The sequence below is a fragment of the Aethalodelphis obliquidens genome, unplaced genomic scaffold (genome assembly GCF_003676395.1).
Source record: "Aethalodelphis obliquidens isolate GAN/ISIS:26980383/991018 unplaced genomic scaffold, ASM367639v1 scaffold30, whole genome shotgun sequence".
Lineage (NCBI taxonomy): Eukaryota > Metazoa > Chordata > Mammalia > Artiodactyla > Delphinidae > Aethalodelphis > Aethalodelphis obliquidens.
Genome location: NW_020837974.1, coordinates 10,646,942 through 10,660,529, shown reverse-complemented (window position 1 = coordinate 10,660,529; position 13,588 = coordinate 10,646,942).

Here is a 13,588-nt window from a genome sequence, read left to right as displayed (position 1 = left end):
GCCTCAGCCACGAAGGGGCCTCCAATGCACCAGGAGCCTGCCTTACCTCTGGTCCCCCCTGACGCAGCGTCTAGCCCCCTGTTATGGTATTTCCCATATTCTGTCTTATCGCACAGCTTATTTGGAGTCTCCTTGCTAGACTGGAACCTTCCTGAAGCTCCAGGAGAACTTAGGCCATTACTGAGCCCTTATTCTGCACCAGGCACCTTCCCCTTGTCATCTGTTTAATCCTCACCCTAACCAGGTAGGTGTCATTATGCTCCTTGCACAGCTGAGCAAGACAAGATTAAGACTCCAAATGCCTCACCCTTTACATGATCTCAATAAATATCTGAGGAATTAATTAAATTGCGGTTCTTTCCAAAGACTTTGGACTGTTCATGCAGATCTGCCTTCTCCAAGTTTCCCCAAGAACTCAAAGATAAAAATGTTTATTGTTAGGTTTTTAACTGACATTCATTAACAATGCTCTATTATATACCCATGGAAAGGCCATCCTGAACCCTGTTCTCAAATACATCTCTATGCTTTTGAAGTGGAAAAGCTCTTAAAGACAGGTCAACACAGTCATAGTGAAATTCTAGCAGAGAAGCAGTTGACTCAGGGTCGGTTAGAAAATACATACTGACCTCCTCCAAAAGAAGGAAGAGAAAAGTCAAGTGCAAACGCTCGCTCTTCTTTAGAAGAACAGACCTATTCTGAGCTTGGGTGTGCTTGTGCTGGGATGAGGACACTACGAGGATTCACCACCCTCTGGATCTTAAGGAAACAGCTGCCTTAAGGAGACGGGAAAATAGCTTTCACTCAACTCAACCACAAACATTACCGGCTTCCTTTGCAGAGAGTAAGAAGAGGAGGTGCTGCTGAGGGATGAGGGTGATGGACCCAGATGGACTCAGTCTGGACGGTGTGCTGATGTGCCCTGTCACTCTGCCCTTGAGAAACCCTGCACAGTTTTCATTCATGCTGACAGTACCAAATGGTTGCCTTGAGTCACTGCTGGAAATAGCAATACACTCGAGATATAAATCCATTTTGGCAACACTGACTTTTTTCTGAGAGTATCCAATTTGGAGATCTGAATAATTTAATGATAAATGAGATCATTTTTCATTCATTTAATAAATATGAATTGATCATATAGAAACTGGCCACTGGGGATGTTGCACTGAATATATAAAATCAGACGGGACTCAACACCTGTACTGAGGTAGAAGGAGGTTTATCTCTTGGGAAGAGGAACTGAGTTAAGGTCTGGGTGTGAGCTTGAAGGGACATGTAGCGTCCTTGGGGGTCTACACCCTACTCTTTTCTGCAAATCATTAAAATTCAATTTCAAATGTTTTATCTTTAACAATATCTTGAGGTGCTGGTGAAGATGCCAATGGGCATTTATCCTGAGTGGCTTCCACACTCTTTGAGCCATATCCTGTACCCTGTCCACCATCAGTTTTGGCAGTTGTAAACCCAGATGGAGTCTGCTTTCCTGTATTAGACTATTAGACTTGTTGACCTCTCCAACTGATGTTAGGATGGGATCAAAGTATCAGTCCTTGAATAGATGGAATCATTATACAAAGTCGCCAGGGATAAGAAAGCCTAGGGCAAAAGAGACCCATGTTTAAGAGAGACAAAATGAAATCTGCTTTCAAGCTCAAGGGCTGGGTTGAGGCAGGACATAAGTGATGAAATGGAGAAAGTCCGGAGGTAAGATGCTGGGTGCCTGAAGCACAGATAAGCTGGTAATGACACCAAGAGGGCCAGAGAAAATTTCTGAGAACAGGGATGGAAGGCCAGAAGTTCTAAGCCAAAATGCACAGATGGATGGTTTCAGGTGACATCTTGGGGTAAGGATGGACAAATGTATGTTTGGGTGGGACCTAGAGTCACAAGAGAAGGTGATGGCTAGAGAAAGAACATCAGATTGTTTCCAAGGGAATGAACTCTGGCATCACCTTGGAACTGAAAAGCTTTTCAAATCATTCCAAGGGAATCATGCTCCATTCTGGGGAAAAACAATCAGTATTTAGTATTGCTTCAGAGAATCTGTATTTCTTCACATAACAAATCCTTTGAAGTTGCACTGAAGTTACACTTGAATGTACCGTATTTGCATCCCATTTATTAAGGCACATGGGTTGTTCTTCCTAATCTCTACATCACAGCACAAATCCTTTTCACGCTCCATTTCCTGTGCACTGCAACCTCCTATTTGGTAGATAATGTTCTTCGTTTCCATTATGATTACAAATGACTGGAAATAAATACACAAGCCTCAACCAGCCCCGTGTAATAACCTGCCTACCACCACAATGTGGGTTGCTGATGCCTTTTTGTTGATTCTCTTTCTCTTCATAAGATGGTTACACGTGAAAGACTTTTGCAAGGGGAGAAGCTCTTTAGAAGATCAAGAGTGGATTAAGATGCGGGATATGACTTTACACCTCTGGGTGGTGACCTGGTTTGTTTGTTACCTCAGCTTACTTCTCTCCAACTATCTGAGGGTTATTTTTCCTCCCAATTTTATTGTACCTAAAGTTTTTTTTTTTAACTTTTTATTAAAGTACAACAATGAGCAGGATGGATTTTTTCAAAATTTGCGACAGCAAGATATTTGGTCCCAAATGTTGTTTCAGAATTTTGCCTCTGGAAATGGAGTCTGTTTCTCCTCACCTTGAAACTGGATGAGGCTTTGCGGCTGCTCTGACAGGCAAAATGCATAGTGAGTGACACCACTCATCAAAGACTAGGGGATAAAGGGCAATATGGCTTCCGCCTGACTCTATGCTCACCCTGGGAGTGTTGAGGAAGCCCAGGCCACGTAGCGGGGGGCGGGGGGTGCCCACGTGGGTGTTCCAGCTGATCGTCCCAGCTAAGGTTTCACCTGATAGCTACCATCAATTTCAAGTCATGGAAGTGAGCAAGCCTTCAGGTGATCTCAGAACCCAGACTTGCAGCTTCCGCAGCTGACACCAAATGGGGCAAAGGCGAGTTATCCCTGCCAAGCCCTGCCCAAATTGTAGATTCATGAAAAAAAAAAATAATGTTATTGTTGCTTTAAGCCTACCAAGTGTTGGAGTGATTTGTTACACAGTGCTGGATAATTGGAACACACATACGCAGAGAAGAAAGACACATGTTATCAGTATACAGATCGATGAATTTTCACAATCTGAACACACCAATGTAACCACACCCAGATCCAGAAATATCTTCTCAGAAGCCCTCTTCACTCCTTCTTCTGGTCACTGACTTCCAAGGTTAACCACTCTCCTAACAGCCTGGATTAATTTTGCCTGATTTAGTATTGGTCAACGTTTTATCATGGCTTTTGTGACCCCATTAGAAGAAAAGACCCAGAACGTAAAGCGAGATCCCAAGAACAAGGAACCCCAGCTGCAGGGAGGGTTCCCAGTTAAAAGAGGGCTGCTGGGTGTTATAGATTGAATTGTATCCCCTCAAAATCCATATGTTGAAGCCTAACCACCAGTGTGACTGTACTTAGAGATAGGGCTTCAGAGGAGGTAGCTAAGGTTAAATCAGGTCATAAGAGTGGCACCCTAATGCAACAGTTCTGGTACCCTTATAAGAAGAGGAAGAGATACCAGGAGCACATACACATAGGGAAAAGGCCATGTGAGGCCATCAATAATGCAGGAAGAGAGACCCCACCAGAAACCAAACCTCCCGGCACCTTGATCTTAGACTTCTGGCCTTCAGAACTGTGATAAAATAAATGTCTACTGTTTGAGCCAACCAGTCTGTATTCTGTTGTGGCAGCCTGAGCAGACGAACACACTGAACAATCAATGGAGCTGAACCTCACTACAAGGAAAAGCTCGAATGAAAACAGAAAAGTTGAGTCAGAAGTCTCCTCAAATCTGGTAGATGTAGATGAAGGCTATGATATACAGTCAATGGTCAGTGGACACGTTTAGATCCCCTGCCCAGACCATGACACCTCAGGGCTAATCGATGATTCACAACCACTGATGATGGAGAAGGACTAAGTGTTCTTGGCAACAGGTGTTGCGCACCCTCCCCTGACCACAGGTGACCGGAAGGGGGGTGGGCAGCTGATCCAAGTCGAGCCAGTTGAATTTGCTCTCTCTCTTTAGCACAGAACCTGAAGCAAACTAAACAGCAGTAGACACCTCCACAGTCATACAGTCTCAGAAGTAGTAGCTGACATGACTGGATCATACGCACGATGACAAATAAGCCTAAAAACATACGCCAAAGAGAGAAGGGGAATGAGGTAGATACACAAAGAGAAGCCCACATCATAGCCAGAAATGGGGAGAGGCACAGAGACAAAGTCTGTGGATACTTCCTGCAAGGAGTGCTATGAGGTTCCCCTCTCTTCCTCTAACACACTTCTTTGCACTTGGGTCATTTTAACTCATGCCAGACGTGGGTAGTCAGGCACACACGTTGACAGAAGCAATTCCACACTCGAACTGCTTCGGACCTAAAACTGTCAATACACCTGCTGCCATGTTGAGGGCTGGTTCTGGACACGGGAAGGGTTGATGCTGAAAAGTTAAGTATGCTGCTTTCCTCCAGGGAGGGTCTGATGTAGATGGGGACCCGCATACAGGACAAGACCTCCACAAATGCTTTAACACCCCAGGAGCAGCCAGTGGCTCTCCGCATTTTATGTATTTCGTTTAGCTTCGTGGAAATGCTTTGATAGTATACTGACTACTCTGTCCTTCCGTTATTTGTTCTTGGGTCTCTTTGCCCAGGTGACTGGGGATCTCCACAGAACAAGCAGTGTGCCCCTGCCCAACTCCATAGTCCATTGGGTTCAAGCCCAGGGTCAGTGCACAGAAAGTATTCAATGTCTGCGGAATAAATGCATAATTGAGTGAAAGAGGTATGACTTCCCGTCCTATTCTGTTACTAACTTACCTCTGTCGCCTTAGGCAAGTTAATTAATGTCTCTGGGTAGTGGTTTGTTCCTGATAAAGAAAGTAATGAAATTGGGCTATCAGGCCTTTTAAGTCCCTTCAAGCTGGAAGTCTTGATCCATTCTATTTATTTTCTGGCAAAGCTACAAACTACTTATAGAAGAGAATCCAAAACGCTGGCGGCCATCGTCTCAAAGCAGCATCTAGATGAGGCTGTGATCGGTCCATCTGTTTATCTCGGAGATCAGTCACGCTCCTGTTTCAGAGCATTGATCTTGGTCTTCTCCTCCTCTGAGGCTGCCCCGGGTCCCGTCCCAGCCTTTTCTTATGTAGCAGGCTGATTTTTGATCTTTGGTTCACATTTGTTCCTGCTCTTATCACTCTTGGGAGACTGTGTGACCCTCTTCTAATGCTGTCAAAGGTCTTTAATGCCTACCTTTCAGCATACGTGTGTCACCTTGCAGACGCTGCTGAATGTTCATTCAGCGTTGCTCAGGGACATCCCGGCCCTGGCGGAAGACAAATGCGCAATGAACCGAAGTGTCTCTCTCTTCACTGGTCTCAAAACAGAACTTTCAAATCACCTGCCCTTTTGGTTAAGGGATTCCTGAAGATCATTTCTTCACTTCCCTGGCCCCAGAACCAAGGACTGGATACAGTGGGAAGAGCACTGAACAAAGAGCAAGGGAACCCAGTCTAATCCAGGTTCTGCCACTTAAGTCAATATCAATACACTCTATCATTTATTCTAGATCCTTCGTTTAGATTTTCTTAGCTTACTTTACAGAGACTGTGTCTAAACGGTGCCTGAACTTGCCTAAAAGTGCCTAAACTGGGTAGACTCATGCAGTATCACGGTTTTCTATCAGAAGCTCTGAGTGGATATATGTGATGAGACCCCATGCCTTCCACCCAGTGATTATGTCTAAACACCAATCTCTGGGACAGCTTTTCCAATTACCTACCCTACAGGCTCTTGAATGGCGTGGGAAGGGGTGGGAAGGGGTGGGAAAGGGTTCTAACGGGTGGTTCGTGCTTAGAGGCCAAGATATAAAACATCATGCAATTTGCGAAACGGCCTTGTCCCAAGATAAACTGTCCCCCCAGTTCTAATAGTACCCCCACTGATTCAAGAGCTAGGGCAAGAACTAAAGAGGGCACTTAGCCTGATTTTAATCAAGTGCTCAAGGAAGAAGGATTCAAGGAAGTCTGTACCCCACCGGCACATCTTACCAGGAAAGGACAAGGCAGAGTCTGGGGCTGAGACATTGTGTCCATAGCAGAGAGCCTGTGTCCATGGCATCCCTTGAAGTATCCTGGGTAAGAAGTCCAGGGTCTGAATGTTGGCTATCTCCATCTCTCTTTCCATCAGAGAAGAAACTATTGTTTGAGCCACCATTGAGAAGAAGCCCATCGATAATTCTCATACTGTTCACCAAAAGTGGATTGTGCTTTAGTAAAGGCAATTTTTAGAAGCAGAGGTCAAAGCTTTCATCAGATTTTCAAAGTGATCCCCCCAATATCAAGAACTACTACATTGCCTATCAATGAAAACAAAGTAGTCAGTTCATTAACTTTTCATGGGACCTTCCTTGCTCACACTCTCACCCAAACCTTTATTTTTTCCTTTATTTTGCTTTGAAGAATGCCATAATCCTAATGCAGTGTCTCTCCACCCCCTGATGTTTTGAAATATCTGGTTTCTGCTTTTCGTTGTTTATGTACCTCCCTCCTATTCCCAGGCGCATGTATTTGCCCAGCGATGTGGGCTGTGCTTGTCAATAATGGCACTTAGAGTTCAGAGTAATGATCTCAGCATGCCTTTTCCATCTGTTATTTCCATACACCTGACATCTTCACAGTAGCTTTTCAGGGAATAACAAGACCGTCCTTACAAAACTATCCTTCTCTCTCTAAACACTTAATGTCGAAATTGTCTGGGCTGCTCTTTATGGAGTTCCTGAAGCATCATGACTGAAGCTATCATTCTGACTCTTTGTAATAATCACAGCTCAATTTTCCAGCCGAGACTGGTCTCTAGCGGGACTTCGGTCAAGACCGTATATTCACAGACCTCCCTGTCATTTCCTCCCTTAGATTCCGGCTCTGGTTGGAGCAGTTGATTCCCCTCGTTAGCAATGTCACTTCCACCATCTCACATAGTACATCATCCTCACGTGAGCTCAGGGCTGCCCTTCCAAGAGCATCGCCAGCTTCTCAAGAGTGGGAGGAGCTGGATGGTGGTGGCATGGGGTTGCTAGGTTTCCGTTCAGTTGAAATTTGAGCCAACACAGCCTTGACACCTTCAGGCACCCACCCAGCAATGCAAACCCAGAAAAGAAGGAGAGGACCTCAAGACAGAGCAGCTACGAACAGAGGGAATTCCTGAATTGTAGGCTTGGAGTCTGGAGAGCTGATAGTGTAGGGCTGGAATCTGGAGTCAGCAACACAATCAATAACTGTGCTAATCTAACGTTTATTAAGCCCGTTCTGTATGTCAGATACTGTGTTAGGTACTTCATGTGAATTAAGCCATTCAGTCCCCATCACAATTTTATAAAGTAGCTACTATAATTTCCCCCATTTTACAGTAAACTGGGGCAGAGAGCTGGATTCAGGTATGATTCAGCTGGCATGGGTATCCAAGGGGCACTGATCAAGTGAGTGGGGGCTGGCAAAGGAGTTTTAAGACACTGACGATACTAAAAGTTGTAAAGACTTGGGACTCAAGCTTTGAAGCCAGATGCCCAGCAGCGACTGGGGGGTAAAAAGATTTAAATCTCTGGAATGGATGGAGACAAAAGAGCCAGGTAGTGATCTGGGCTCCAAGCAAACAGATTTGAGCCAAGACTAGTGTCCGAGAGGGAACGATGAGGCTCAGGTCCAGCCACGGGGCCAGGAGCAGCATGGTGGGCGTGGGGGACTGCAGCTCTGGGAGCCTGTGGGTGGCTGGTCCCAAGCCCAGCAGAGACACACATGGATTTGGGAGTCCTAGGAGCCCGAGATCCAACCAAAGGCCTCAGAGCCATTCTGCCTGTGTAGGAACCCGTGGCCTTTGGGACGCTGAGCGCCCACAGGGCAGGATGTCCCTACCTGGGACCCGGTGCTGACAAGAGCTGTGGATGAGCCAATCACTGCCTCTGCCTTTGATGCTGCAAATCAATGAGAACCGCTTCAGGAGGGTGGTGGTCCGAGGGCCACGGGTCTCTGGAGCTCTGGCTGCCCTGCCAGCTGTGTCCAGGTGCTTTGCAGAAGCCGGTTTCTCCTACAAACCCATTGATTTTGTCCCAGGCCTTGCCTTCAGCTGCCTGACACCTAATTCCCTTAGCTGCCTGAAGGTCTGAGATGGGTCCTATTCCAGGGGATGGCGCTGCTTAACGAGGGGCCCTGGGATACTGAGAGGCCTTTAAGGGCTGAAAGAAGGGCTCTTCAGTGGGGAAAGTTCAGTCAGGGAGCAGCGTGCCATGATGTGGAAATGTCCCAGAGGATCACCGCTGGGTCTCGCACAAGACTGCTTTCCCGGGGGAGACCTGAGCTGAATTTTCTGAAAGTGTCAAAGTGCCCACTTAAGGCCTTGCTGACACATGGCTGGAAGTGAGACCAACCAGAGGAATGTGGACAGTAGCATCAGAAGGCAGACGTGGTCCTTCGCAACCTGGGAGGAAATCAAGCTACAGTCCACTGTCCATGGGTGCTCTAACATTCTAGAGCCTTGTGACTTCCCTGGGTGTGTTGTTTATGCCTCCTCTGAGGCTCACAGTGATTGGCTGCAGAACCATCCAATCAGGAAGAGCCTGTGGCTTGTTCTCAGGGCCAGCAAGGAGGGCAGGCTGGAGGAGCCGAATTCCCTTCTGCATCCATGCTTGGGAAACAGGGAGCATCAAGAAGTGACCATACAGGTACCAGGGCTCCCCTTTAATATTTGGAGCCCCCCTAGTACTTCAAGGTCACCTCATGATGGTGAGGAACAGCCCTGCTGGCACAGTCTCAGGCATCATTCTTATTACTCTGGCGCTATTTGGAAGTGTGGGAACAGACAATGCAACATCTTCAGCCTGAATCAGATCAGAGGACGAAATGTTCACCAAGATTCTACAGATAAAGCTTGTGGTGGTTTTAAAATATGTTTGCAAAGTCTTTGATGTGCCTCTAATTTCTCTCCCCCGAACCCAGGCTGTGTATGTCTAACACATAAAATGCAGCAGAGCTGATACCATGTGACCTCCCAGGCTAGATTCAAAAAGCCAATACAGTTTCCACCTGACTCTCTTTCTCTCAGGACATTTATTGCGGAAACCAAGCCACCATGTTTTGAGGAAGCCTTTATCTAGAGGCCATGCATAGGTGCTCAGCCCACAGCCCAGGGAAGGTCCCAGACGACATCACCATCAGCCATCAGCAGGTGAGTGAGCAAGCTTTCTGGGGATCCCATCCCTCAGCCTTCCAGCCACCAGAGGAAGAACCAAGTGGAACAGAAATGAGCTTTCCCTGCCAAGCCTTTGCATACATAGTAGATTCATGAGCAAAACACATGTCGTTGCTGTTTTAGCCACTAAAGGTTGCAATGATTGGTTACAGCAGACAACTGGAAAAAAAGTCCTATCCCTGTGCTGTACCTACGTCACCACAGAAACTCCACCCTGTAATAAAGAATGATATTAGCAAGTGAAGCAGAATACAGTGGCAGGAGACGCCTTGATGCGCCTCTCCAAGGGTCTCATCCTGCGTTCTGATCTCCTTCCAGAGGACTTTGGTATCTCATAATCGATGACATGAGTTACCAAGCTCTAAATAATTGCATTATCTTAAAACTATGCGTGATCTCCCTTAATGAATAGCATCTACATGTCCAACTAAAATGAGCAACTAAGTTACACAAATTTTATCACGTAGGGAAAGGGGTCACTTGTTTTCTAGGTCCTAATTATAAGGTGCTGAAAAATGCAAAGGCAAAGAAACAAGCAAACTTCCTGGAAATCAAGACTATCTCCAGATCATCCTCTCTTTAAGTGAGGAAAAATCAGGGGATAAGAGTTAGTATACTCTACGAAAAAGACTTTAGCTTAGCTGTAGAGAAGGTGAGATGCATTTCTAGGAAAGAAGAAAAGGAGAGACAGAAGGACCAGCCAGGGCAACCTTTTAAATCCCCTGCTTCTTAACAACTGGAATTAACCCTCTTCCGACTGTAAGGCTTCCCAGAGCTAGAATAAGAGGGGAAGGGAGGCTGCCAGTTTATAGGCAGGAAAGAAGGAAGGGGAACCCAGACAGGGGCCTTAGGTATTCAAAGCCTTCAGAGGGTTCCTGAGAGAAGGTCGTAAGAAGCAGAAGCCTTTTTGGAGCCGTTCAAATCCCTCCCGTTGCGCGCTCACCCTAAATCCTAAAAGAGGTAGGCAACCCGCCACACACACAACATAAACATTCAGAGCATGTAATTCTCAGTTGTGCCTCCCTGCCCGTTAGTGATTCTTCTGTGATACCCTTCCCCTCCTCCAAACCCTGAAAGCGTTCCCCTTCACCTTTTGGAGTAATTAGCACGTTGCTTGCAAGCTTGTGCTGGCCAGACTGGGGGCTCCTCCAAAGTGGAGGGGATGTGCTGTTTGTCTCACGTCTCGTGCTGCTCACACAGATCGCAGCACTGAGGAGACAGGTGTGATGGTTCGTTTATGCACCAGCTTGGCTGGGTCTCAGGATGCCCCGACATCTGGTCAAGAATTATTCTGGGCATGTCGGTGAGGGTGTTTCTGGAAGAGATTAACACTTGAGTCAAGGGATTCTGAGTAAAGCAGATGGCCCCGCCCAGTGTGGGTGGGCCTCATCCAATCATCTGAGGGCCTGAACAGAACAAAAAGGCTGACACCCCCTACCCCTGGCCTCCACAAATAAGAGGGAACTAGTCCTGCCTGACTGCCTCAAGACGTTGGTTCTTTCTGGGTCCTTCTGGGCAGATCCTGGACTCAAGATCAGGGCAGACTGGAACTACACTATCAGCTCTCCTGGGTCTCCAGTCAACCAACTGCAGACCTTAGGACCTGTCAGCCTCCATAATTGTGTGAGCCCGTTCCTTATACTAAACCTATCTATCTGTCTGTATATCTATCTATCTATCATCTATCTATCTATCATCTATCATCTATCTATCATCTATCTATCTACACATCCATCCATCCATCCTATTGGTTCTGTCTCTCTGGAGAACCCTGACTAATACAACAGGAAACAAAAGTTTGCTAAAAAATGAAGGAATGAATTAATGAACACAAATCAGACTTTCAGTCATGCACAGACGTAAGGACAGTGAGTGTGGCTCTAGTTGAATCTTTAAGCCTCACCGAAATGGACTACAATTGGAAAGTGAGTTCAAGGTTTGAGTTGAGCTGGGGTATGGTTCAGTAAGGAACATTCAGAGAGGAAGCAGCAAGAAATTAGGAAAACTGGAATTCAACTATCCTGTACTATTGGAGTCAATGCTCAGGGCAGGTTCATACTAGATGCTGAAACCCAGAGGTTTTGACAAAGTTCAGAATGAGAACAACAGTGAAACATACTCAGGCAAACACGGCACATACAAGATGCATTTACAAAAGGCATGGGATAGAGCTGTGTGCCTGGATATAGTTCTGTCTTTGTGTGTTTCTGAGACTCAAAGAGGCAACTGAGAAGGACTCCCTCCTTGACCAAACTTTAGTCAAACTCCTCTGAGCTCTCTTCTCATTCTTGGCCTACCTTCCTGGCCTGCTGAGCCCCGTTCAGCAAGAATCCTGCTAGAACAGTTTAGCCAGAATCTCCCCATTCTTATTACTAAGTTTCCTCTTAGTAATTCTCCACCCACTGCTTCTGGCACCTGCCTGTTGTCTGTAAGTCCCCAGCTGCCTTTGTTGCGTCTGGCATTGAGTTCAGTCTCTCTCCCCTATTGCAATAGTCTTGGATGAAGTCTTCCTTGACTACTGAACTCTGTCTGGGACAACTTGTCTTTGATGCAGCGCCAAGAACTGGGCAGAACATTAGCCAGTCCACCTCCTCCAACGGCTCACCAGCGCAAGAGAGTGCCTGGCTTTAGCTGATACTGTGGTATGGCTTTAGATCAGGATGGCATCTCAGCTAAGAGCACAAGCCTAGGACACCTACAAATGGGCATCTGATTTCCTCCTTGCTAAGGTTTGAATGTTGTGTCCCCCTCCAAAATTCACATGTTGAAATCCTAACTCCCAGTGTGAAGGAGGTGAGGTCTTTGGGAGGTGATTAGGTCATGAGGGCTGACCCCTCATAACTGGGATTAGTCCCCTTTTAGAAGAGACCCCTGCTGATGAGAATGTAGCCCTCTATGAATCAGGAAATGTGTTCTCACCAGTCACCAAATCTGCCAGCACCCTGATCTTGGACTCCTAGCCTCCAGAACTGTGACAAATAAAATTTCTGTTGTTTATAAATCACCCAGTCTATGGTATTTTGTTAGGGCAGCCTGACCGGACTAAGATAGTATGGTGTATTAGTTATCTCTCTGGGTTCCTGCTTTCTCACCTATAAAATAAGGACAATAATAGTATCTCCATAGGGGTTTTATGAGGGGAAAAAAATGAGTTAACGTTTGTAAATGGCTTAGAGTATTGTTTTGCACATATCAGAGCTATATTTTTTAGATTAGTCATCTCTTAGCACGGGTCGTTTCCAAAAACTTGGATGGGAGGTGGGAGAAGGGGCAGATTTTATTTGTCTGTGTTATTTATTTATTTATTTTTTTGGCGGTACACGGGCCTCTCACTGTTGTGGCCTCTCTCGTTGCAGAGCACAGGCTCCGGACGCGCAGGCTCAGCGGCCATGGCTCACGGGCCCAGCCGCTCCGCGGCATGTGGGATCCTCCCGGACCGGGGCACGAACCGGTGTCCCCTGCATCGGCAGGTGGAATCTCAACCACTGCGCCACCAGGGAAGCCCTTGTCTGTGTTATTTCATTGTTATAATGAGTGTGTATTATGATTAGGAGGGAGGAAGGAAGGAAGGAAGGAAGGAAGGGAGGAAGGGAGGGAGGGAGGGAAGGAAGGAGGGAGGGAGGGTAAAACACGATCTGACCTTCAATCCTAAGCCACTCTCTAGAGACAAATCACTTTCCCCCTGCCCTTCTGACCAGAGAGGAAGCCAGTCCCATCCGAATGGAAGTTCCAGCCCTTAACTGAATTTGGTGAGTGTCTGAATGATCATGCCTAGCTTACTCGCTCATAAATCAAAGCCTGGGAATGATTCTAACTGTGCATAAACAGAAAATATAAAAATTAATGCTTGCAGGAACCTTATTTAATTTTGCTGTAAACTGATTTCCGTGACATTTATGCTGTTTGTTTTGTGTGGGGTTTTTCTCCCCCTCTTATATTTTGTTTTCTGTTTTCTTTTTCCTTTGGCTCAGTTTCAGAGAGGCTAGTTATCTGCACATTCATCTCTAAAATGACCTTCCTTTCTTGAAATGCATGTCCTTCTGTTTGTAATAAAAGGTCGTAAACTTGTCGGGCCCATCAAAGCCATTACTATGGCAATACACTACAGGACTGTGATTATTAACCTCTGGATAAACAGGCAGGCAGGGAAGATGGATGGAGGGGGATAAGGCTTGTGTTTATACACATTTATCTTTGGTAATTAGCCATCTGGGGGAAACTGCAAATACAGGCAACAGAAATTGATTTA